Source organism: Anoplolepis gracilipes, chromosome 3 (genome assembly GCF_047496725.1).
Source record: "Anoplolepis gracilipes chromosome 3, ASM4749672v1, whole genome shotgun sequence".
Taxonomy (NCBI): domain Eukaryota; kingdom Metazoa; phylum Arthropoda; class Insecta; order Hymenoptera; family Formicidae; genus Anoplolepis; species Anoplolepis gracilipes.
In genome coordinates this window covers 2,556,913-2,580,894 of record NC_132972.1, presented here as the reverse complement: position 1 = coordinate 2,580,894, position 23,982 = coordinate 2,556,913, and the positions used below count along the sequence as shown (strand labels likewise).

Sequence of the window (23,982 nt, the reverse complement as noted above, 5' to 3'; positions counted from 1 at the left end):
ACCATCGATCCAGGTTCGAAAGCAGATATCAGGCGTATCAGCCGCTTCTGCCTCTTCCCCACCCTATCCTCTTCTGTCCGCGTCGCTCCGTGGCCCCTGCCACTCGAGGATTACGGCGTTGGGACCGGCCTTTCCCCGAGTCCTCGAGTATTATCGAGCTCGACACGGAGCTGCATCGAGAGGCATCCGCCGCTCTCTCATATTCCTCGCCACTGTCGCTTCTTGTGCGTCTCCTCTCGTCTCTACTCCACGTTGGTTGCTTTCCCGTTCATCCTGAACATGAACCTTCGTGGTTCTCGCATCGAAGCTTCTTCAAAATCACACGTGTATTTTCCTATTTATTCTTTAATTCTCTGTTACTCTTTTAATTTATTTTATTACTCTTTTATTGTTTTCTATTCTTTTTTTCTCCCTGTCTATTTCTCTGAGTTTTTTTCTATTAAATTCTTGTATTGTTCTTAACGTTTCACACATCTGTCGGAAATTTTTTTATCTTAGAATATTTTCTATGTTTATTAGTTTGTATGTCACTCGTGATTTTACTGGTGATCTGAGTACGTCACATAATGTTGTATATTTGAATTTAAACATAATCAATTTTTTTGTTATTTGTTTTAATTTTTATTGCACTCTCTTAAATGTATTTAATGTATTATTACTGATAAACAATGATTCCAGTAAGTATATAATGCTGCGAATAGTGAAATTTTACCGACAATAATAAAAATCGTAATATTGGTTGATTTTTCAATTGTAATTTTACCTCTAAGCCATAAAAGAGTAAACATAAAATAAAATAATATATAAAACGGAAGAGCAAGGAATATGAGTGTTTTTTCACTAAAAAAAATATTGATTGATTTTTTAAATCTTGTCTATATTTTAATCAGTGATATTGTCGCTGATTTAGAAAAATAGGAAAAAATATCAAGAAGGGAGAAAAATCACAACGTGTTTCTTGTTTATTAACTAATCGGATATTTAAGTTTAGAAAATCACTTAAAAATTATTTATATCATTAATGTTATTACATTTAAAAGTAAAAATGTTTACACTATTCAATATGTTGATTTTATGCTTTTCTAGGCAGAAATTATTTGCTTTTTTTTATGAATTCTTTTTTTTCTCTATTTTTTTGTTAAAATTTAGAGCAGAAATTTTTTGATAAAACGAGCATTGTTGAATGCTCTTATTTTGCTTTACAAAATAGATATGAATATTGATTTGCAGTTAACACTTTTAATACATGTATTTAACGCTCACTATCAGTTAAGGTTACTGATATCATGCAATGGTTTTGTTTTTCCGTTAATAAAAATTTCCACTTTTGTTTAGATCGCGTGTCGAGTAGTTTCACTATCACATATTTTCGAAAAGATCGTTACAATCGCAGATAAATTGTTCAATGCTCTGATAATTGCAACATGCAGCAGAAGATCTTTAAATCATTGGGTGATTCTTTATCTTAAGCAGGGCGACGAAAACAAAATAATAAGATCTCCTAATTTGTGCTTTTTATAACGTGAGGCTGGACCAGGCGCGCTGGAAATTCTCATGATAGTATTTCGCATCAATTGTTCTGTTTCTTCTTAAACTCATCTTGAGTAGTCGAGCTTTTTTACATTGGTGATCGACAATTCCTTTCCGATGATTGAAAGGAAGAGGTCACAGAGGGATAGTTCTTGTACTTCCCATAAAAGTGATGTAACTGTGTGCGCGGAAGAGTGGGTCGCGATGGGTGATCGTCGTTACTGACTTGCGTCGATGCTTCGCACTTTACAGAGTTTCGCAGAGTCCCGAGAAACTTACCGCTCTGTTGCAAGTATGAAAGTTTCTCGCACAATGTCCTAGTAGTCATTTTAATAGTGAAAGAATTTTACAAGTTAGTACGGAAAATATCATGCTGGCTTTAAAATTTTGCTTAATTCGAATTCAAGATAGGGAATGCAAGTTATCATGATGCCTGCAATAATAATATATTGGCTTTTCCATTGTTGATATTGAAATAATTCTAGAAAATTTTATATTAAAAATTACTGCGCTCAAAACAATGATCTTGCAACTTCAACAAAAATTTTCTAGGTGTAAAAAATTAACTGAAACAGATAAATTATTAGCAGATACGCTGATACGGCATATATTTTGCACTTGATCAATTTAAATGACAGAAACAGAATTTATATCTGTACTATTAGTGTAATTTAGACAGAAAATTTGTCTGTGATATCTATCTATCTTTAAGGCTTATTGTCAAGGACAATTATATTTGTGATTAATATTTGGCAATAGAATCTAAATTTTCTAGAGGTATTGCTAGAATATGCTGCTATAAATTCTATACGTGACAAACAATATTCTAACAGATACAAAAAGTAGCGATAAATTTGAATTGAGACATCTAGAAATCTCTCTACATTAGCCAAATATTTTTTTCGAGTGATACTTTATTCTTTTCATTTTATACATTTCGTTTATATATATTTAATTTTTATTTTTCTTCTTAACTCAGGTTTTTATTTCTTTTTTCACATTTCTCTCTTTTCGCTTTTTTCTCGAGGTATTGCTAGAATATTGCTGCTATAAATTCTATACGTAACAAACAATATCCTAACAAATACAAAAAGTAGCGATAAATTTTAATTGACACATCTAGAAATCTCTCTACATTAGCCAAATATTTTTTTCGAGTGATACTTTATTCTTTTCATTTTATACATTTCGTTTATATATATTTAATTTTTATTTTTCTTCTTAACTCAGGTTTTTATTTCTTTTTTCACATTTCTCTCTTTTCGCTTTTTTCTCGAGGTATTGCTAGAATATTGCTGCTATAAATTCTATACGTAACAAATAATATCCTAACAAATACAAAAAGTAGCGATAAATTTTAATTGACACATCTAGAAATCTATCTACATTAGCAAAATATTTTTTTGAGTGTTTCGTTTATATATATTTAATTTTTATATTTCTTCTTAACTCAGGTTTTTATTTCTTTTTTCACATTTCTCTCTTTTCGCTTTTTTCTCTCTCCTCGTTCGTCACGTCATACCGTAGTCCTGCCACCTCCATCAAACTGCCGGCGCCTCTAGAGCAGCGGCAGACAGCCGCCGCTGCTACACGCGCACGTATCGACACTCACACGCGACACAGACGTAGCACGTCTCTGTGTCAGGCATACAGATGGATACGGATGTCACGTCAGTAGCGCGGTTCTCCACTCACCATCCTCTCCGTTCACCCAACCCCTTGCTCTCTCTGTGGCACGCACTCGGCTTGATTCACTCTTTTTCTCCTTCCTTCTTGCGCCAGCTCTCCGTCTCCTTTCAGGGATGTCGGCGGTGAGATGATGAGAAAGAGAGCCAGAATATAGAGAGAAAAAGAGAGAGGGAGAAAAAGAGAAGCGAACAACCGCACGAACTGAAGCACTGTATCCCTCACGTCCTGTATACAAGGTATCCTAAGTATCACGGATTTTTTCTCGACTATAGATTCTTGTAAAAAATGGTAGTAATTTTGTCACCAAATGTAAGTTTGTGATCTTTTTATAAATTTTTTTTTTTTGTATAAAATATTCTAATAATAATGGTGGAATTTTGTATCGTTAAACAAAATTGATAACGTTCAAATGAGAACAGGATATTAAATACGCATATAAAAATTGTAATTTTAACAATAGAAAATTAAATATCTTAACATATAAAACTTTTAATTTATATTTTATTCAAGTAAAATTCATTTAAATTCTAAATTTTATTTTATTATTATTTTTGATTGCTAGTAATTTACATTGTCCGTGTATTGAAATATATCTGCACAACACACACAGTTGTCTAATATATAGTTTGATCTTTGATATATGTGATTAAGAGAAAATGCGTGATTTCTGGAACACGTTGTATATTGCTGCTTCATGGCCTCAACCCCATTTCTACGCTGAACGGCATCGCGCACTCGCCTGTCGTCTCTTTCGCCGGCTCTTCCTTTCGCGCTGCTGTTGGCGAAACGATATATTGGGTGACCGGTAAAAACACTGTTTTGAATTTATACTAAAAAAGTTTTATTTAATAAAAGATATATCGAACGGAAAAGAAGGAAGTTATTAAGAGAAAGTTCAAACTTTTATTTTAATTTAAATTCCATCAAAATCTAAAACTTGTTTATTGTTTGCTCAAGATTCTCGCAAATAAAGGTAAGCAAGTGCTTAGTCTTCTATGAAATATGTAGCTTTCAAATTTTTCAAATTTATCTTTTTTTGTTACATCATCTTTCCGATTGCCCTTTATATCCTCAACGTTGAAATATTTCGTGCTTCTCAGCTCACCCGTTGTACATTACATCGGGGGGGTCCAGCGACCGCCTAACTGCGCGCCTCCGAGTTCGAGTCTAGAACGACTCGAGTCTGGAAAGGAGAATGGGGGTTGGGAACGGTTCGGAATCTCCGTTACCGCTTTCTCGTATAAGGGCGACTACTCTCCGATATCCCGGCAGCCAAGCTGGGATCGTAACCGAGAAACCGTTCGCTCGGGAAAAACGTGCAGCGCGTAGCCATGTGGGCGATGATGTAAAAAGTGCATTTATCGTCGAAAATGTATGTAAAATGACTTCAGAAATGTACGAAATAAGAACATTAATATTAAACGATATATAATAAAAAGCGATAAAAATTGTATTTTTTTTTCTTAAATTTGTATTAAAAAATCTGCAATTATATATAAAACATATTTTTTGAATATCATTAGATAGGTGAAAAAAAGAACGTAAACTACTACAACAACAAAATAGTCAATTTTTGTTCATGATTAATAATAAATATAATTTATAATAAATTTTATAATATTACTAGAATATATGAGAGGAATATTATATAGTAATATAAAAAAATTCTGAATCTCATCTGGATTCCTAATAAGAAAGACTACAGAAATGTTTATAGATACTTGTGAAAGAAGTGTCTGTGAGAGTATTGCGTTTGTAGAACGTTCTTTCAATGATTTATCACATTCATATATGTAGTTACAGAATAATGGGATAATTTCACGATAATTTCAACTATCAATATATTATATGGTATTATATAAAAAAATGTATAAATTAACGGTATGTTATATAACGCGGATTTAATAAAATTAAAATTAAACGAATTTTCATTGTACTTTTGATTTATGCTCACACTTTTCAGGTACATATTATACGTGACGCTTCGCCGTAAAAAATTAAAATTGAATATCAAAGGTATGAGAGAGAAGTTAGATCGCACGGTGCAAGTTAGAGTTATTTTTAGTATGATTTTTAACAGGAATATAAATTACATTTCTGGATAAATTCGCCGACCCCGTTTACGTCTCTCGAATCCGCAACTCTTTCGTCGCGAGTCTGAATTCGAAAAAGCGAGATCGGTCGTGACAGCCGCAAAGGGTGAGTGAACTCGCACGCGACGTTATCGCGTCCGCCGAGCAGCGCTAATTCGACGTCAAACGGACGTGTCGCGTCGCGTCGCGTCGCGTCGCGCTGCTCTCGACTCGAAGCCGACGTCCGTCGCGCCGCTCGTGTCACAGGAATCCAAAAACCCGCGCGCGAATATGTCAGAGCGCAATGTGTACACACGAGGGATCTGTTGTCTCCGACTATACCTTGTATACTCGATTTCTTTCCCAACGGAACACCCCGTATGCGACGAGTGTCACGCATAAGTGTAACATGCAAACGTGCTCGCGTTCTCTCCTCCTTTTTTTCCGTAGAGTACGGAATGTGTAGCTGGATATATAAATGTGCGACATCTTATTGCATAGTTTGTTTCATCTATTTTTTTTTTATTTTTATTTATTTTTCGACCCAACGTACGGTTGTATCTGTATCCATTCGCATTTTTTTCCCTTTTCTTATTTCATTCGTTCGTCAGTACAATAAATCGGCCACGGAAAATAATATTCCATTGAATGATAATAACACGTGTTATTCTCTATAGTGAGATGTGAAAAGTTATTCGAATAATATTTTAAATTTTAATTTAAATAAGCAATTATATAGTTACCAAAAGGTTTTTTCATAAAATTTTTAACCATATAAATATCGATATTTAAAATTATTTTTATTATAATCGCGTCATTTATATTATAAAGTTTGCATTCTTTATCAGCAATGCACAGATTGCTTTATAATATTTTATTTTATAAAACATAAATATTGAATTTTTAATTGAAAATTTTTTTTATCTTTTATACAATTTTTGTACATCTTTATCTTTTTCCACCTGAAAACATTTAATGAAAAATACAGCTAAAGGCGGAATCATTTTTTTTTAAGTAATTTCTTTCTACTAACTGAAAACTCTTTTATTATTATGTATAAGAATTGCTCATGTAAAAGGGTGGCGAGCTATTATGTCAAAACAAAGCAGTCTTCTTTTTTTTCTTAAATTAATAGATTCTTTCTCTAATTAATATTGTTTTAATATTCAATTAGTTTCTTAAAATTCAATTAGATTTAAAAGGTTCATTTAAGGCTATCTGATTAACCCTTATTCCGTACTGATGGATCATTTTTGTCTGTGATTTTTCTAACAACGTCAATTTCTCGAAAACAAATAATCATAAAATAATATATTGAAGTAAATTATTTTTCAAATTTATTATTTTAGAATGTTCAAGGAAGGTATATACATTTGTTCAGATTTTCTAAAACACTTTTACATATTAATAAACTTATCGAAAATACGCTGACCCACCTGTACAGTTAGAAGGTGTCAAAAATAACAATACGGAGTAAGAGTTAAAGATCAAAGAAACAGGTACACACTATCAGAACAACCTAGTAACTATGTCGAAAATTAAATTGTTCCATATATTGTGTTGAATTGCGCGACAGTGTCTCTCTGTCCCCTTGGCAAGCACCCATAGATATGTAAGAGGCAAATCTTGGTCGATGACGGCGAGACATTCTCTTTCTCATTATACGGTGCGCGCGGCCGGCCGACCGGCCGTAAATCGTCGCTCGATGCACAGGCTCGATTTACGCGTGTAATGGACGCCGCCTCGTTAAAGTCGTTCCGCTGGACGGCTCTCGATGTAGCGCGGCGCTTATAGCACGGTGAGGCACGAGGCGTGGCAAAAGAGAGATGGTCGGAACGCGATACGAGATACGAGCGCCTACGATCAGAGGAACGTTTTCCGCCACGAGAAAGGCGCGTAAGATTGACCGCGATTTTTTGCACCGTCAGTAGTAGACGTAGCGTAGTAGAAAATGATTAACCGCATCGCGATGAACAGCCATCCGTGATGAAAGGTCAAACGGCGCACTATGGCTGTAATTTATCGTGATCGGGAATGATGATTGCGCGTTATGGCAAAAAGGTGCGAATGTGTGTATGTGTCTGTGTACTGTTTATGTACGTAAGAGGTTTAATTACGTGTGTGTAAGAGGTATATCATGGCGATTTTTTAATCTTTTCGCGTGTAATGCGAGATATCTCGATGGTTAATAAACCGCGAAATATATCTCGCCAATGTAAAAATAACGCTTTTATAATAAAACAGTCGTATCGTTGAAAAGAACAAATTTTCATGAATCAATTGTATAATTTTATTATAATTTAAAAAATATGCATTTAATCCATAGAACATTTTTGTATATATGCGTATGTATGTATGTATTAAATGTATATTTATTATAGATTAATTGTAGATTTATTTCTTAGAAATGTGGCATTCAATTTGAAGAATTTAGACTAAAAAATAACTTATAAAATAATATATAAATTTTTTACTTTTTGCGTTTAACTCTAATTTATATGAAGATTTCAAGATACGAAAAACCAAAGAATTATTATCTACATAAAACATATAAAACATTTTGAATTACTGACGATAAATTTCAATAAAATTTTCACAAGTTTCAATTAAATTGGAATTAAGTAGCTATTTTTGTAAAATTGTCGTTATATGTCACTTGTTTTAATGGCTATATTAAAAAATCGAAGATAAATCGTAATTTTGAGCAGCGTAGATATGAAAATAGTTCCTTTCCTCTCCTCTCATCTTATTAATCGCAAGAATCGTTACAACAAACGCGAGCAGAAGTGTGGGTGAGTTTTAAATGTGAAATTCGATTTGCTGGTCAATACCTACCATTCAGCCCTCGATGCTACGTCACGTTCTACTTTTAGATGATTATAACGCCTGCATTTGCGAACTATCGCGCATCAATGACCAATCTGCTACCAGTTACACGTTACATGGCGCGTGTCCGGGACACAGGATATTCACGAATGCGCCGAAATGCGTGTCGCGTATAAAAACCTGCATTGCGGTTGTTACACGCGGCCAAGCTCTCCCGGCTCGCTGTACGGGAAATCGTCCGTGCGTGTCGCCGCATTTATTGCGAAATCCGTAATGTCACATTCCGCGGTTACCGATCCGTTACCATCGACGCGCCGACGACGCGTCGTGACGCGTCGAAAAACGCGGATGATTGATCGATCGCGGGAAGCGTGCAAATGCGACTGGGGAGAGAAAAAAAAACAAAAACAAAAGCGATGTAAAATAAGAGGAGAAAGGCGCGAGCGCCGCTAATAAATAGACGTGATCGATCGTGTGATCAATTACGAAAGCAGGGGCAACGTTTCGTGAAAATGGATACAATTATCGTCGTTAATGATGGTGATTTTATGACGTAATTTTATAACTGAATGTTTTTTTTTTGTTTTTTTTTTTTTTTTTGAAGAAGAAGAAAAGTTACATCATGTATTTCAAATTTCTTGGATTCAAGTATTCCCCGATCCTCTTTCTTCTCTTTTTTTTTTCTTTTCAGTTAGAAGCATATTTTATTTTTTACAAAATGTGACATTTTTTTAAACTTTTTAATACTGAATTTTAAATATCTTGAAATCTCTTTAAATTGTGAAATGTTGACATGACAGTTCGCTTAAATTAAATGAAAAATAAAATTATACATTTTATATGAGTGTGTGTTTTTTAGATTTCATTAAACTGAACAATTTTTGTTAAATAATCGGTGTCCGGCAACGTCTTCTTCAAGGCGTTGGGCATCAATTTTAGCTTTGTTAAACGCTGCTCAATTTTGTAAGCTTGAGTTAGAAAAAAAATCGTATGTTAAAAAATTGTATCTTTTTAAAATGTCTATCTTCTTTGTTTTATAGCAAATAAAAAATAATAAAATTAGACAGTGTTCAACAAAGTTTAACAAAACTGATGCTTACAATGAGTATCTTTAAGAGGCATCGCAGGACACTTGTTCAATTTAATGACCACCTCTTTAAGTTTTGCCACTGTCTGGAAACACTTTGGGTATAAACTAAAATATTTAATTATATAATATTTTAATATATATAAATTAAATATGAATATTGTTAATATTTGTGCTATGTAATTAATCTAATTATTTAATACACAACTTATAGTAACTCGTAAATATTTGATATAAATAGAATAGTTATGTAGCTTTGTGATAAGCTATTATCCTATACGTGAAATATATAAAACGATACATAGAATGATATGCGGAACATGGCGACGATAATGATGGAGCTATTTCAACATTACGCATTCTACCGCCCTTCGCGCAACAGAATATAAAATTACGATGAACACACATGTGGATACGCGCACATATGTATGCGTAATGCGACATTGACGATATCCATTGACGATTATATGCACAATCCGCCATTATGTTCGCGTCTTTGATACAAAATTCCGCGTGCACTACCAAAACGCGTTTATTAAATTAAGTACACTATAGCATGCGGAATATTTCGGAAATCATGAAACATCCTTTAATGAGAATTTTAACTAAAAATGTGTGAGACCTTTGAGAATTTATCGGGCCATTACGCAGAATAACTATGCGTTATTTAGAGAGTTATACGCTATTTCATAGATATGCTGTGATGATTAAAAAAAAATATTTCAATTTCTTCTGAATCATCACTTTTTTTAAATATCGCATCTTAAATAAACGGTTGTGTCGGAATAGTCTGAATAAAATAATTTTTTTGACAATAATTTTACGGTAAAAAGAAAGAGATTCTTTAAAAGGGTTGAAGAAGCCTGCTAAAATCAAGTCACGTTGGCATCCCGATGCCCATCATCCCTTCAGCTCGTTTCTGTCGCGACCCTCTTCGAGCTTTTATTTATGAGATGGCGTCGCGCGGCGTCCTCGGACGATATTAATTCGAACCCCTAAACGAGCAAAGAAACCCGCAGCCGCACGCGACGACACGTGCCGCATCGGAAAGAGAAACGAATGAGAGAACATACAGGCGTTGCGTGACGCGCTCGACAGTGTCGGATCAAGACCAGCCGCAATCACTATGATCCAATTGACTTGCAATTGGTAAGATAATGGCAGATTTATTATGCAGAACAGATCGCATCGAAAATAAAATTGCAAAAAAGCTGGAAATTTTTAGAGAGATTAAACAATAGTATTTCTTATTTTCTCTTATCAGTGGAGAGGTTGAAATTCTTAATGAATTATAATCTTTTTTTTTATCTTTTACTATAACTTATAATATTTTTTACAGAGCTAATAATTTTTCTTTGATTTATTGATTTGAGAGAAATAAATTTTAAATTAACTGAAAATATATAATATATTCGAATGCTCGCGATATTAGAATTAATTATTCCAATGATGAACAGAAAATATTTAGTATAACGGCATTATATAAAATAATTTTATAAAGTATAATGAATAAACTAATTCTAAGTCTATACATTTCCTGCAATATTTTTCATACTTCAATATATGTATATAATTATAAACTTGAATCAATTGTGTATATATATATACTTATAAATATAATCTAAATACAAGAATGTGTATGTTTCGAACAAAGCATCTCAATTCGCAAAATTAAATACAATTAATTATTATATACCTAAATGACAATATAATCGAGAAACTTACTTCTCTGCTAAGTATGTATACGCATTACATATTAGTCACACATCGAAAGTTGAAGTGAATTAGCAGCTGAGTAGCTGTGCAAACGGTGGAACGAAAGTCTCACACGCACGACTCACACGCCTCATTGAGATTCATCGCGATAGATTCGAGCAAAGCCTCCTTCGTCCGATCGGGAAGAAACTCGAGGTAGGAGGAAGGGGAGAGGGGGAGGGGGGAGGGGGGGAGGAAAGAAGAGCATTGTGTAAACTCTCCGAATGGGGTCCGTACACGCACGCACGTGCGTCACGATCGGATTAGGGGACCAGCGACCTCGTATACGCGTCCGCGTATAAGCGGCAGGTGCCCGTACAAACAAGCGCCCCCTCGGCTCCTCTTCCGCTTCGCGAGATTCCCGATGGCGCACCCTCGCCGCCACGAAGGACGACCCTAATGCCTTTAATCGAGTACCATGATGGTGGAGGAGAGGGGGGCGCGGGAAGGGAGGGGGGTGACAACAGCGAAACTTTCGATGATTCATCTCTTTCGGTGACGCGTGGCACCGTGACGCCACAGTCACGTCACGAGTCACGAGACGGTCTAATCCTCCTCGTGAAATTTCGTCGAAAATGCAGGAATGAGGAGTAGGTATATTCGCGTTTCGATAAAATTCAATCACATATAAGTATGTAAAGGTTTTTTGCGAATGTTGATTTGTCTCAGCATGAGAAGATTATCTGAAAGAAAAAAAAAATCTTCCTTTACGATAGATTTTTATCAATATTTCTATACATCTCTGATTGCATTTTATTTTAATCGAAGATTTTTATTCTCAATTTTTTGATCACCCGGTAGAGTCTCCAGACGATCGTGGATCTCGGAACGAGTGCGGGGACGTGAAACGACGAAGAGCGAAACGAGGCGGCAATGACGAGTCGGCGGTAAGAGGGAACGATGAAAGAGAGAGAGAGAGAGAGAGAGAGAGAGAGGGAGAGAGAAAGAGAGAGAAATAGAGGCGGAGAAAATACCGACGGCATTGGACGTCGCGTCGTTAACGGTAACGACGGCCACCGATTGTCCCAACGACGTCGGTTCTCGTCTCCTCCTCTCTCCCTCTTTCATCCCTCCATCCGACGATGCCCGGCGTCGAGTTTCGCCTTATTGCCGCGATAAATATAAAGCCTACTTCGCGAGATCGCCTATTCACCCTTTGGCCACCTCCCTTTGCTGCTTCGTGTTATTTATGCGGTTGGCGACAGATTTTTTTTCGATGAAATATACCGTTTTCAAAATGGCTCTGCGAGAAAAAGAAACGCAACTTTTTTTTTTTTTTTTTTTTTATTCTCAACTAAAATGATGAAAAATAAAATTTCTACATTTTGATCTAAATTTATTGAGAAATAAAATGTAACGTCGCGATTGAACGCGATGACGATAAAATTCCGAGCTAGTTTCTGATCTTTCTTCTTAATCGGAGTAACCCCGAAACGATATTGCAAGAATGATTGCGAAATCGCTGCAAGAACTTGAGGCGGCTAACGATAATAAAATATGAAATTGCAATAACCTGGGCTCTCGTAAGTTTATTAAGATCGTCGTTCGTCCCCGATTACGAGGCCGATATTACGGCCCGGGGACAGGGAATTGACATTAGAGATATTAGAGTCCCGGCGTTCGCGCCGTCGCCATCGTTATCATCGTCCGGCCGCGTTTAATTCCCGACGGGCTAAATATCGGAGTGACGTCGGCGATCGCGCCGACAGACCGCGTCATTAAGCTTATCGCTGTCTGTACACGAGCAGCCGTCTGTCACCAACCGCATCGCATCTCTTTCCTGAAATAGAATCTTAGACACGTGTGAACGTTGAACTTTGAAATGTTGCCCGTCTAGCATTAATCGCTCCTCTTCGTATCAGGTGTCTGACTAAGATAAATACTGACTACTTGGTCCGAAACGTCACCGTATTATTTTTTTTGCAAGAATATAATTTTACATATATACATATATATAATTTGTATATTTAATTTTACATATATACATATATAATTAGTATATTTCATTTGCAACGAGTTACATATTTTTTTCTTAACAATAATTGTGTTTTTTTATACCAATGTGATTTCTCTCATATATGTATATGATACATATGCATGTTTATATATATATATATATATCCATACATATATGTGTGACCAAAATTGTGAGAAATCGATTTGGTACGAAAAAATTAGAATAATTACATTAAAAAAAATTAAATCTTACATTTAAGAAAATTGGATCTTTTCGTGATGAAATTCAAGATCAATTTTTTTTCTCTCAAAACCTTAAACATTTTTTATACGACGTCAAGTCTCAAGTTTCGAAGAAAATTGTAATGTGGAACACCTTATGTATTTAACTTATAAGACATTTTTAAAACTTTTACACACTCTATTTGTATAAATCTGCTTTCTATTGATTGTAAGTGCTTTCATAAATAATTATTCTGTTTCAGGAACGAAATGTAGCACATACTCTATCATTCATACAATTGAAAGAACAGAGATACCAGAGACTGCGCTTCTATTATTGATAATGTAGTTGTGGATTTAATTGGACGAAACGTACATGTCAGAGGTAAATTCGAAATTTTTTTACTTTACCTAGTTCGTATTATTTGTCACGTACTCGCATCGCGAGTCGACAGATCGATTGACGGGGCGACGTGCGCCAAGATCGTCGACGTTCTCGTCGCTGACCTGAATATTTCACCGCCACGTCGCTGTGACGGCCATTCGACATTCGAGGTGTTGGAGTTCCACCTCGCGGCGTTATCTCCGTTTGTCGGGCTTGTGCCAATTTGAGAAATATTGCGAGATATTAGAAGAATTAAAGGGACTCACGCGCGCGTAAAGATTCTTCGAGTCTTTCTCTTTCTCTTCCCGACATTTCATCTACGATGAACAAACGATCTCGCTATTATTATTACTAAGCTATTAAATATACTCTTCCTGAAAAAAAATATTCTTTTAAAAAAATTATTTTCTTCTAAAATAACATTTTCAGATATTTTCTGAAAACGATAAAGTAAAATTGATTAACGTGGAATTAATATTGCAGGACATTACTGATATTGAAAATGCGTTAAAGAGAATCTCTCTCGGATCGAGCCTCTCGTTCGACCCCATGAGAGGGGGAACATTAAAGATATTAGAGGCGTTAAAGAGATACGCCAATGTCGTATTTTCCTGACAGGAGGGTGCAAAGCGCCTCTAGGGGGTTCCTCATATACTATGTGCGGCGTCCCCGGCTCCACGTGTTCGAGATGTGCGTGAGTCCGTGTATATATATATATATATATATATGCGCACTGATGTAATTAGAGTTGTATGCGCCCGTGGCGAGTATCTAACATCTCCATTTTGCCGCGAAATGGCATATGTAGAAATAAAATTAATATAACACGTACGCGTAATGATAATAAAATTATAATTGTAAGGTTTTAATATAAAAGAAATTTGTTTTTTAAAGGATAATCGCGCGTGCTTATTTTAAATTAAATCTGGTTTTTTTATTTATATGTATAACAGACAAGTAAAAATTAATTTATCTTTTAATTTACAATTTGAAGAGAAGAAAAGACGGAATTTATTGCAAAATCATATTTGCGCGGAAGATAATTGACATTTGAGTTAACTCTTTTTTTAGACAAGCGATGCTCAATAGCTCTCAATAAACGTCAAGATTAGTAATTAGATGCAATCGTAATTTTTTTTTTTATTTTTATATCGCGTGCCATCTTTGTGACTTATGGTCTAGTTACGACTTTGTGCACGCTCACGCGACGCGTGGCCGCGCGTACACGCGCGTATGTGTGTACACGCGCCGGTACTTGACAACGCGCCAGCTGTCACTCGCCGTTTACGCCGTTAATGAATAGGCGGCGTAGCGGGAGCGGCGGTCGCGGGGGCGTTCGCTCGATTACCAAGATTAAAGAGTTGCGTCGTGAAAATCGATAAGCGTTATATTCGCAGCATGATGCGCCGCTCTATCGAAAGAGCGCGCTCACACATACACACATTTTTAGATTAATAATTAACACAAAATAATGCAGGATAAATTGTGTGTTGCTCGAGACGGTAGGTTTTCTTTGGTAATTGTTATCGAGTTTTTGGAAATTATGACATCGTCATTGAGATTTCTCTGTCATAGAGCTTATAAGTTTCTTATATTTTTTTTAGTGCTTTTTTTATATTATACTTTGATCGATTTATTCGCTCTGCTATTTTTTATTTTAGCTTTATAAGTATGATTATCTGATACGGAATATAGTTTGACTGATATATACTGCATTTTTCAAAGTTTTCATTCCTTTATCAATTAATTTGTCATGGCATGCAATGACATTTTTGTGTAGTTTTTAAAGAATTGAAAAATATAAAAAAAGTTTAATGATATACCCGATACATTTCGTATCTTATTTAGCATGATTTCTCCTTCTAATGTACGGAAAGTATTTGTCGTATCATGGAAACATACTAATTACATTAATTAACATTCAATTTTATTTTTAAAATCATGCACGCATCAATACATGTGCGATTTGAAAAAAAATTGTTTTTTCATTAATATTAAAAAAAAACAGCTAAAAAGACATTTTATAACATATCTGAACTTAATATTTGGACAATATTAAAAGTATCTTTTTATGAAAACTCACTGTTATTTATTGGAAAAAATGAGATCAAGAAAAATTGATCTTAATTTTCAGATTTATTGTTAACGAACGAAATATAAAAAAATTTCTTTTTTTTAGAGAATTTGGCTACTAAATCTTTTATGCCTAAAGTTCTCTCTCTACGATAGAAAGAAATAATTCAGAATCTAAAAAAAATGGAATTATTAATGGGCATTTTGACTTGCGAAGGGAAAGCAAGAAATGCGCGATACTCGTCACTTCGCGGCCACCCGTAGCGTGAAACGGTCGGAAGCGTCGCTGCTCGCGAGCGGAGGCTGCTGGCTTCCGTTCTGCCGCCCCCCGACCTCGTCCCGTCATCCGTTCGTTCGTTCGCTCGCGCCTCACCGCCCCCGGCCACCTTTCCGCTCCCCCGGTTAGTCTCACCGAGTGCGCCATCGCGCGCCCCATCCCACGCGCCTCCGCAAGCGCGCGTCCGCCACCCCGAGTCGAGTCGAGTCGCGCTACATCTCGCCCCATCCCACCAGTCGCAACCGTTTTCCGTCCCCTCGTCTGCCGCCACGAGCCGCCACTCTGCGCGCACGGCCGCGCTTAAGTATCCTCCATCCCCTGCGCGTCCCATCCCAACCCAACTCGTCCCATTCCATCCCAACCCAACGCGTCCCATCCCGAGCGACCGACCGTTTCGCCCACCCCTCCCCCGCCCACGGTTTCGCCGATATTTCCCGCCAGTGAACGGGCAACTACTGACCCGGGTCCTGCTTCTCGCTACCCTCCTGCCATCGCACTCCTCGTTTCTGTCGCTCTGTCGAAACTCTTCGATCTCCTCATCCCCGTCGAATCTCTCAGAGTTCTCTCTCTTTCTTGCCCATCGCTCTTTTGTCGATTGGTGGGCTACTTCGCTCTTGTTCGTAGGTATGTGTCTATTCCTTCTTTCTCTTTTTATTTCAACTTTCATCTTTCTCTTTTTTTTTTTTTTTATCCTTGAAGGCATCGCTACACTTTCTCCGTGGCCGAGACAAGACAGAATCCAAGAGAATTCGGACGACTCCGCGTCAGGGACGAAACTTTCGCCATCGGGCGAGAACGTGAGGGAATTGAAGGGAGAAGAGAGAAAGATAAAAAGAGAGAAAGAAAAGGACCGACTCGGTCGCGTAATAAGCAAGCGAGCCGCCGCACTGTAGGTGGCACAAGATTCTGGAAGCGCCTCGTTTCTTTTTCTTTTGCTTTTTTTCCTCCTCTCTTTTACGCTCTCTCTTCGTACTTTTTTTTTTTTTTTGTCTTTCCTCCACTCCCCTCGTCTATCCTTTTCACGAGCTCGTTTCAGAGCTCTCGCGTTCTCTTTGTCTCTTGTTCTTTTCGGTCTGCCTTTTTTTTTCACGTGCAACGAGTGCACTTTCGGGCACTGGGAAATTTAGGGATCGGAGAAGAGAGAGAAAAAAATGCACCTCCGCTTCTTGAATTATCAGTTCGCCCAACAGAGCGCACGAGCCTGAAGGATGAAATATATGTTACTTCTCGATTGATAATCTCGATAATGAGGAATCTCTCTTTAAAAAAATTGAATTGAAATATGATCAATTTTTTAAAATCTTTTTTTATCTAGAATTATTATCATCGCCACCCGTCAACTCGCTTTAGGAAGAAATTATTGAGAGTCAATGACATCATGTAATTGGCAACGATTTTTATCGCAATATTTGCAAGATAGTTATATATAACTGTAGTTAAGTGCAAGTATTTTATTATATCTCTCCTATGATTTTATATAAAAAAATAACATATTATAAAAGATTTTTATGCAAAGGAATTTAGAGCTTTTATGACAATCTATATGAGACTGTGCAACGTAATTCCGTGCTTAAAAAAATATCAATTGCAATCGCAAATGAAATAGTTGATGAAAAGTTACTACAATCATACATTAAAATAATGTGAAAAATAATTGGGGACGAATGGAATGAAAATGTATAAAAAATGATAACGATATATATATATATATTTAATCGAAGATTTTTAAGACAATGCCATTTTTCAAACAAGCTAGTTATTATATTTGGCTATTTACTTCTCTATAAAACTTGTCGACATACACTCGCACCCCTAATGAGGACTTCTACTCTTACAATTAGAACTCTCAACGCTGCCCCAAATACATCGTCGCACGTGCACTTGCAAGATCATCTCTCGCTCGGAAGGGCTGCAACTTATAGGGGCTGGTCCGAGGGTACTTTTCATACCGAAAGGTTCTACAGATCGGGATGCAGCAGTAGGCCGGACATCGAGCAGCCTAATCCCTACGACAAACACTTCGCTGGCAAAGCTAGCAGGCCACCCTTGACGTTGTTAATATCATCGGGGAGAGGGGGGGGGGGAGAGGTGACGCGCAGGGGGTGGCATCAGGCGTGGCATGATGGCTCTGACAGCCGCAGATGGCACTTGCCGGCTTGTTTGTCATAAAATCCCCTCGGGCTCAGAGTCGCCATCACTGTCGACCATAGCTGGCTCGCACGAGCACCCTTGTGGACTATAGTCCTCGCACGGATGATGAAACGGGGGCGAGAAAAATGTCGCTGCGATCGCGTGGGCGAGCCGAGTCTGCGCGACTCTTTTTTTTTCCGCATTTCTTATCGCGTGTAATTATGTGACATATGTGCGCACCACCGTTGACCGATAGCGAGCAGCGACCGCAAGAAGGTTTCGCGTGGGCAACATTTACGTCAATGTTCAAATGAAAAACAATGCTTCGACCCATCTGCGATCTGCCTCGCGTAACCCGCGCCTCCGCGCGATAAAGCAGAAATAAAACGTTTGCGCGTCACTCGTTTTTACATCATTTGCGTTGATCGTCGTGCGCGATATCGGACAACGAGAATCACGTGCTTCGCGTAATCCATTTCCTTAGAAATTCATTTTTAAAAAATTTATTCAATTGTCATTGATAATTTAAATTTGTTTAAATTTTTTTACCAATTTTTGCAATATTAATTTGAATAGTCAAAAGTAAATTTCAACCGGATAAGGAAGGATAAAATTTCTGCTGTAAAGTTATTGCAGATAAAACATTACATTTATATGTAATAGCAAACACTTCAACTGCTATGAAAAAAAAGGTTCTTGCGCACCTCGTAATAGCGCGACAAAGCGGCAGTAAATTAATTCCGACCGGACGAGGTAAGACCATTAAGACCATTTTACGACCGCAGCCTTTACGCACTCGCGTACCGGTCCTGGGCTAATCAATTTCGTTACACGTGAATAATTGACATCATGCTCTCGCCCCGCGTAATCGGCAGACCGCGAGTGAGGATGAACAGCACTTAAAAAAAAAAAAAAAAGGGATGTAATCGAATTTGTCCGTCATTCCGGCTCGGGTTCGATCGATATGACACTAAAATAATTAGGGATCGAAATCCATATAATTTCCCACACGGTCGTGACAAAATATATCTTACACCGATCGTCGTGTTATTTTAATGAGCAAAGATTAAAAGAGATTAACTGAAGAGCGTAAATGAAATTTTATTGCCTTCTTTTTTTTGAGAGGTAGATTATAATTTATTACGCGTTATATAATAATACTATAATACATATATGTAATGTTACTTAAGATAATTCCTTCGGAGACGATAACAGTTATGGGAAAAATTTAGCTTTTTATTTGGCTGATTGTTCTTTAAATTACACTTAAAAAAATGATCTTGCAACTTCAACAAAAATTTTCAAGGTGTAAAAAATTAATTGAAACAGATAAGTTATTACTGTACAAATACTGTGATACTGCATATATTCTGCACTTAATCAATTTAAATGACAGAGATAGAATTTATATTTGTACTATTAGTGTAATTTAGACAAAAAATTTTTATGTGATGCCTATTGTCAAGGACAATTATATTTGTGATTAATATTTGGCAATGGGATCTAAATTTTCTAGAGGTATTGCTAGAATATTGTTGCTATAAATTCTATACGTGACAAACAATATTCTAACAGATACAAAAAGTAGCGATATATTTTAATTGACACATCTAGAAATCTATCTACGTTACACAGAGAAAATTTTATATTAAAAATTACTATGATATGTAGTAACTATGGACCATTAGGGATCACTCTAAGTTAAAGTGCCATGTAAATCTGTACAAATTGCGTAGATTGATGTAATTTTTATAATTTTACATAGCACTTTACTTTAAAATGATTCCTAATGGTCCACAGTTTCTACATACCACACACTCAAAAAAATATTTTGCTAATGTAAATAGATTTCTAGATGTCTCAATTTAAAATTTATCGCTACTTTTTGTATCTGTTAGAATATTGTTTGTCACGTATAGAATTTCTAACAGTAATATTCTAGCAATATCTCTAGAAAATTTAGATCCCATTGCCAAATATTAATCACAAATATAATTGTCCTTGACAATAGCCCTTAAAGATAAGGCATGACAGAAAAATTTTCCGTCTAAATTACACTAATAGTACAGATATAAATTCTGTCTCTGTCATTTAAATTGATCAAGTGCAAAATATATATCACTGTATTTGCTAATAATTTATCTGTTTCAGTTAATTTTTTTAACACCTAGAAAATTTTTGTTGAAGTTGCAAGATCATTGTTTTGAGCGTAGTAATTTTTAATATAAAATTTTCTTCGTGTAGCAAAATATTTTTTTGAGTGTACAATGACTGTAAGGAAACCTTTTTGATCAGTAAAAATAACGTGTCGATCCTCGTTTACTTCGGCGCGCTTTTCTTCGCGGGCGAGGTCGTGCGTCGCGACAGAGTTTCCGCCGCCGTCGCGGCGTGCGGTTGCGCGCGTAGTCGCTCTTTCGGAGGAACCGACGGAGCTCGTAATTTCAGCGAGAATAGAACGAGGTCGTGAACCAGACGTCGGACGGTCGAAAGAGCGGGCGAGCATGCGAGATTGACGGAGGGTAAAAGAGAGACAGAGAGATCAAGCGAACGCAGAAAACTAAGAGAGAGAGAGAGAGAGAGAGAGAGAGAGAGAGAGAGAGAGAGAGAAGAGGAAGAGAGAGAAAGAGAGAAGGGTGGAAAGAGAGAGAGAGAGAGAGGAGAGAGAGCCTCGTTACGAAATCATTTCGTCGGCGGTGCGATGGATCGATCGCAGCCATTTTGCATGCGGACCCAGAAGTACCCGTGCTCAATGATTAATTCCTCAGCCACAGTGTTCCCTTCCAGCGGAGAAGTATCAGCGGACAGAACGAATTTTCGCTTAAAACCTGACTCTTTCGGGTCTAAGTCGCCCGTTTTTTACTTGCGCGAAAACTTCATATTTTTAGCGCTTTATCTCAATTATATAAATCAATAATAATAGAGGATTTATCGCTCTTAAATTTGCTAATTAAGAATCATTCCGTAACGGTATAATGAGTTTTCGCTGTCATAAACTTCTCGCGTAAGATATGCGAGATTTTTTTAAAGATCCTTTGAAAGAACAGAATAATCACGACACATTAAAACTTAATCTGAATCAATTATTCCTTCTTATTTTAATTTTTATTAGTACATATCCCATGATAGAACCCTATCATATTATTAGTGTGGCATCGTCTTCATCGCAAATAAATAAATAGAAAGAGAGAAAGGGAAAAAGAATGTATATAATTGTATATAACAAGGTTTTGTTTTGCGGCCGTTATCAACGTTCGGCATTTTCGATTGTCCACAAAGTTCGAATGTCACCTGGATTAATATCAAATCGGTTTTTAGTTTACAAAACTCGAGCCGCAGCCTGGGATCGAGGCCATATTATTTCACTGGCTGGTCAGCCGAATCAAACATCGCGTAATCATGTATTTTACAAAATGAACGTTGTAATTCGAATATCGTACTTCCGACTAATTTCGGCGCATTACCGTTTCCTAAAAACTGGATCGATACCTGCCCGCGTAATTATCGCTCACCGATGCAACGAACAATGACTGCAGATGTGATAGACGCGGTAACGATTTACTACTTTTGTTTCGTTTAATAATAACAATAATGATGCATAATTTTAATATACATACGTGTGGTTCCATTTATACTTTTTATCAAATCGAAATCGATATACAATTTTAACGCAAAAATATTTACAAAAAAACGTACGCAGTGTAGTTTGGGAGCTGGGTATCTTAAACGAGGTAAAAAACATAACAATGTAGTAGGACAAAACGCTATCACGTTGTAACTTGTGCTGATCCATTGTATATAACACTCGGAATGACATGTAAAAGACGAAAAACGAAAATATCACGAAAGCTGGATGTCGGAAATTCGGCGCTACGTTAAATTCCGGATTGACGCGCGCGCACACGCATATACACACACGTAACATATATAATATAATCGCATGTGCAAAATATAACCACCGCGGTTGCGATGGTTAAACTGCTGTTGGCTATTTTTTAGTTTACGAATAATTGACGATGGATAGATCGAAGCGGTCATCGTTCTTTTTGACATCGATGCTGTTATATCATCTGAGGGCGTTATCTTCAGTTCGGGAGAAGAGATGACAGTTCCGAGACATCTAGTGTAATGCAATTTACATCATCTAATTTTGGCGTCGCACGTTCCCGACCCAGCCGCGAATATTTATGCCGTATCGAGCGAAATTTGCGTGTTTCACGTGCGTTCTAATTTCGCGCTTGTCCGATCTTTCGTTCGTCTCCGATCATCTTTTCCGACAAGAAGGAGCCTATCTAACACAATGTATTTATCATTAATTTATAAACAATATTATTGAGCATTTTTCCCATTCTACTCGAAAAAATATTTTATATATAATCAAACATAAATATATACACATATACTTATATATAAAATATATCTACATATATTTTTTTCTCTTGTATTTAATTTCTGTCAGTATACGTATACAAGAAAAATAAAAAGAATAATTTTCACAATTTTTTAGAAAAAATAAAATTTGAAGTAATTTGAAAAAATTGCCCACTTATTTACTATATATAGTTATAAATGAGAATTTTTTTTAGATTTCTTTAAAACTTCATTTTTTCGAAAAAAAGCAATGCGAAAAAATGATTCTTATAATTATTTTTTAATTACTCTTTTTATTAATAGCTTCTTATTATATTTTTTGTATATAAAGACAAAGATTATATAAGAGAAAATATATTCACTTATTATTGACTATATATATTTTACATACATGTAATGATATTAATATTTATGACTATGCATATGTATTGACGTTTTTTCTTTTGAAATTCTTATCACTCAATGATAATTGACAAAATTTCGAGGAACGAGTTGCAAACTCGAAAAATGTTTTTAGGCTTCGCCAACCTACTTGTCGCTAATGGCTTTATTTTTTATTTCTTATTTCAATTGTTGTGGATGCTATAGTAGTTACTTGTCGCCAATCGTTCGCACAATTTCGTCGCTATATTGGCGATGCGCGTTTCGCGCGATGCAAAAATAATATGCGATATATATGTACCTGGAATATAGCGCGTGCACCTCGCAACATTTTTTTTTCCATAAAAATACAACTCTTTCTCTCTCTCTTTCTCTCTCGTAGAGGTATTTTTTTTATTCGTTCGTGGCAAAGTAAAAGCTCGCGGTGTGTATGCATGCGCGCGCGATATCGATACATATCCCGAAGAATTTACAGGAGTCACCACCGATGAGATCGTACTCGTTCCGGTCGCTTTCCCGCAGATTTTTTTTTTTAACCCCGGTCAACCTCGTCGCGACGCGCGAGGTAAAATATAAATCCTCGGGGAAGGGAACGACAAAAAAAAACGTTTGTGACGACGGATAAGCGATCGTTCGTCCGCTCTCTCGCTCTCGGTATATCGATGCTATCGAACGTATCGGGTTAGCTATATACATGGTCACATGTATATTTCCGTTGACACAAATATTTGTCAAAGTATCGCGTCGGGGGCAACGGAGTAAGTAATCATTCAGAAAAGTAAAATATATATGTTTTTGATAATATTGAAATTATATAATTTGATCTGTTTAAAAATAAAAAAAAGAATTATATAAAAAGTGCAAAATCACAAAATAGAAAAGTTGAAAATTTAAGAAACAACATAGCGAGTTTATTTAGCATTATCATCGATTGTTGCTGATTCAGAAATATATTATTATTTATATTAATTAATATAATGCGGAAAGAAAGAGAGAAAAAGTTAAATTATGGCTCATTGGTAGAATCGGCATTCAAAAAATAATACTCAAAAATGTCGATTCGTAGCGAGACAGTGATCGGTCTGATTTTAGAATCCGATGATTCTTATGAAAGCTGACGGACATTCGAAAGACTCGACCAGATAATACTCCGGTTCTTGTAACCGCTTCGCCTTCTGTGCACCTTCATAATCCGCCTGCATCCGTCATCATGCTATATCTATCTTCCTAA

The 23,982-nt window shown here is 36.3% G+C and overlaps 1 long non-coding RNA gene across 4 annotated transcripts in view; it reads left to right on the top strand.

Moving 5' to 3' along the window:
• Window positions 1-23,982, top strand: part of LOC140663345 (uncharacterized) — a 145,264-nt gene that overhangs the window by 74,545 nt on the left and 46,737 nt on the right. For all 4 annotated transcript variants that reach the window (XR_012046265.1, XR_012046266.1, XR_012046267.1 and 1 more), the window contains exon 3: window positions 13,401-13,522. This is a non-coding gene — a long non-coding RNA (uncharacterized lncRNA). The remainder of the gene's footprint in view (window positions 1-13,400; window positions 13,523-23,982) is intronic.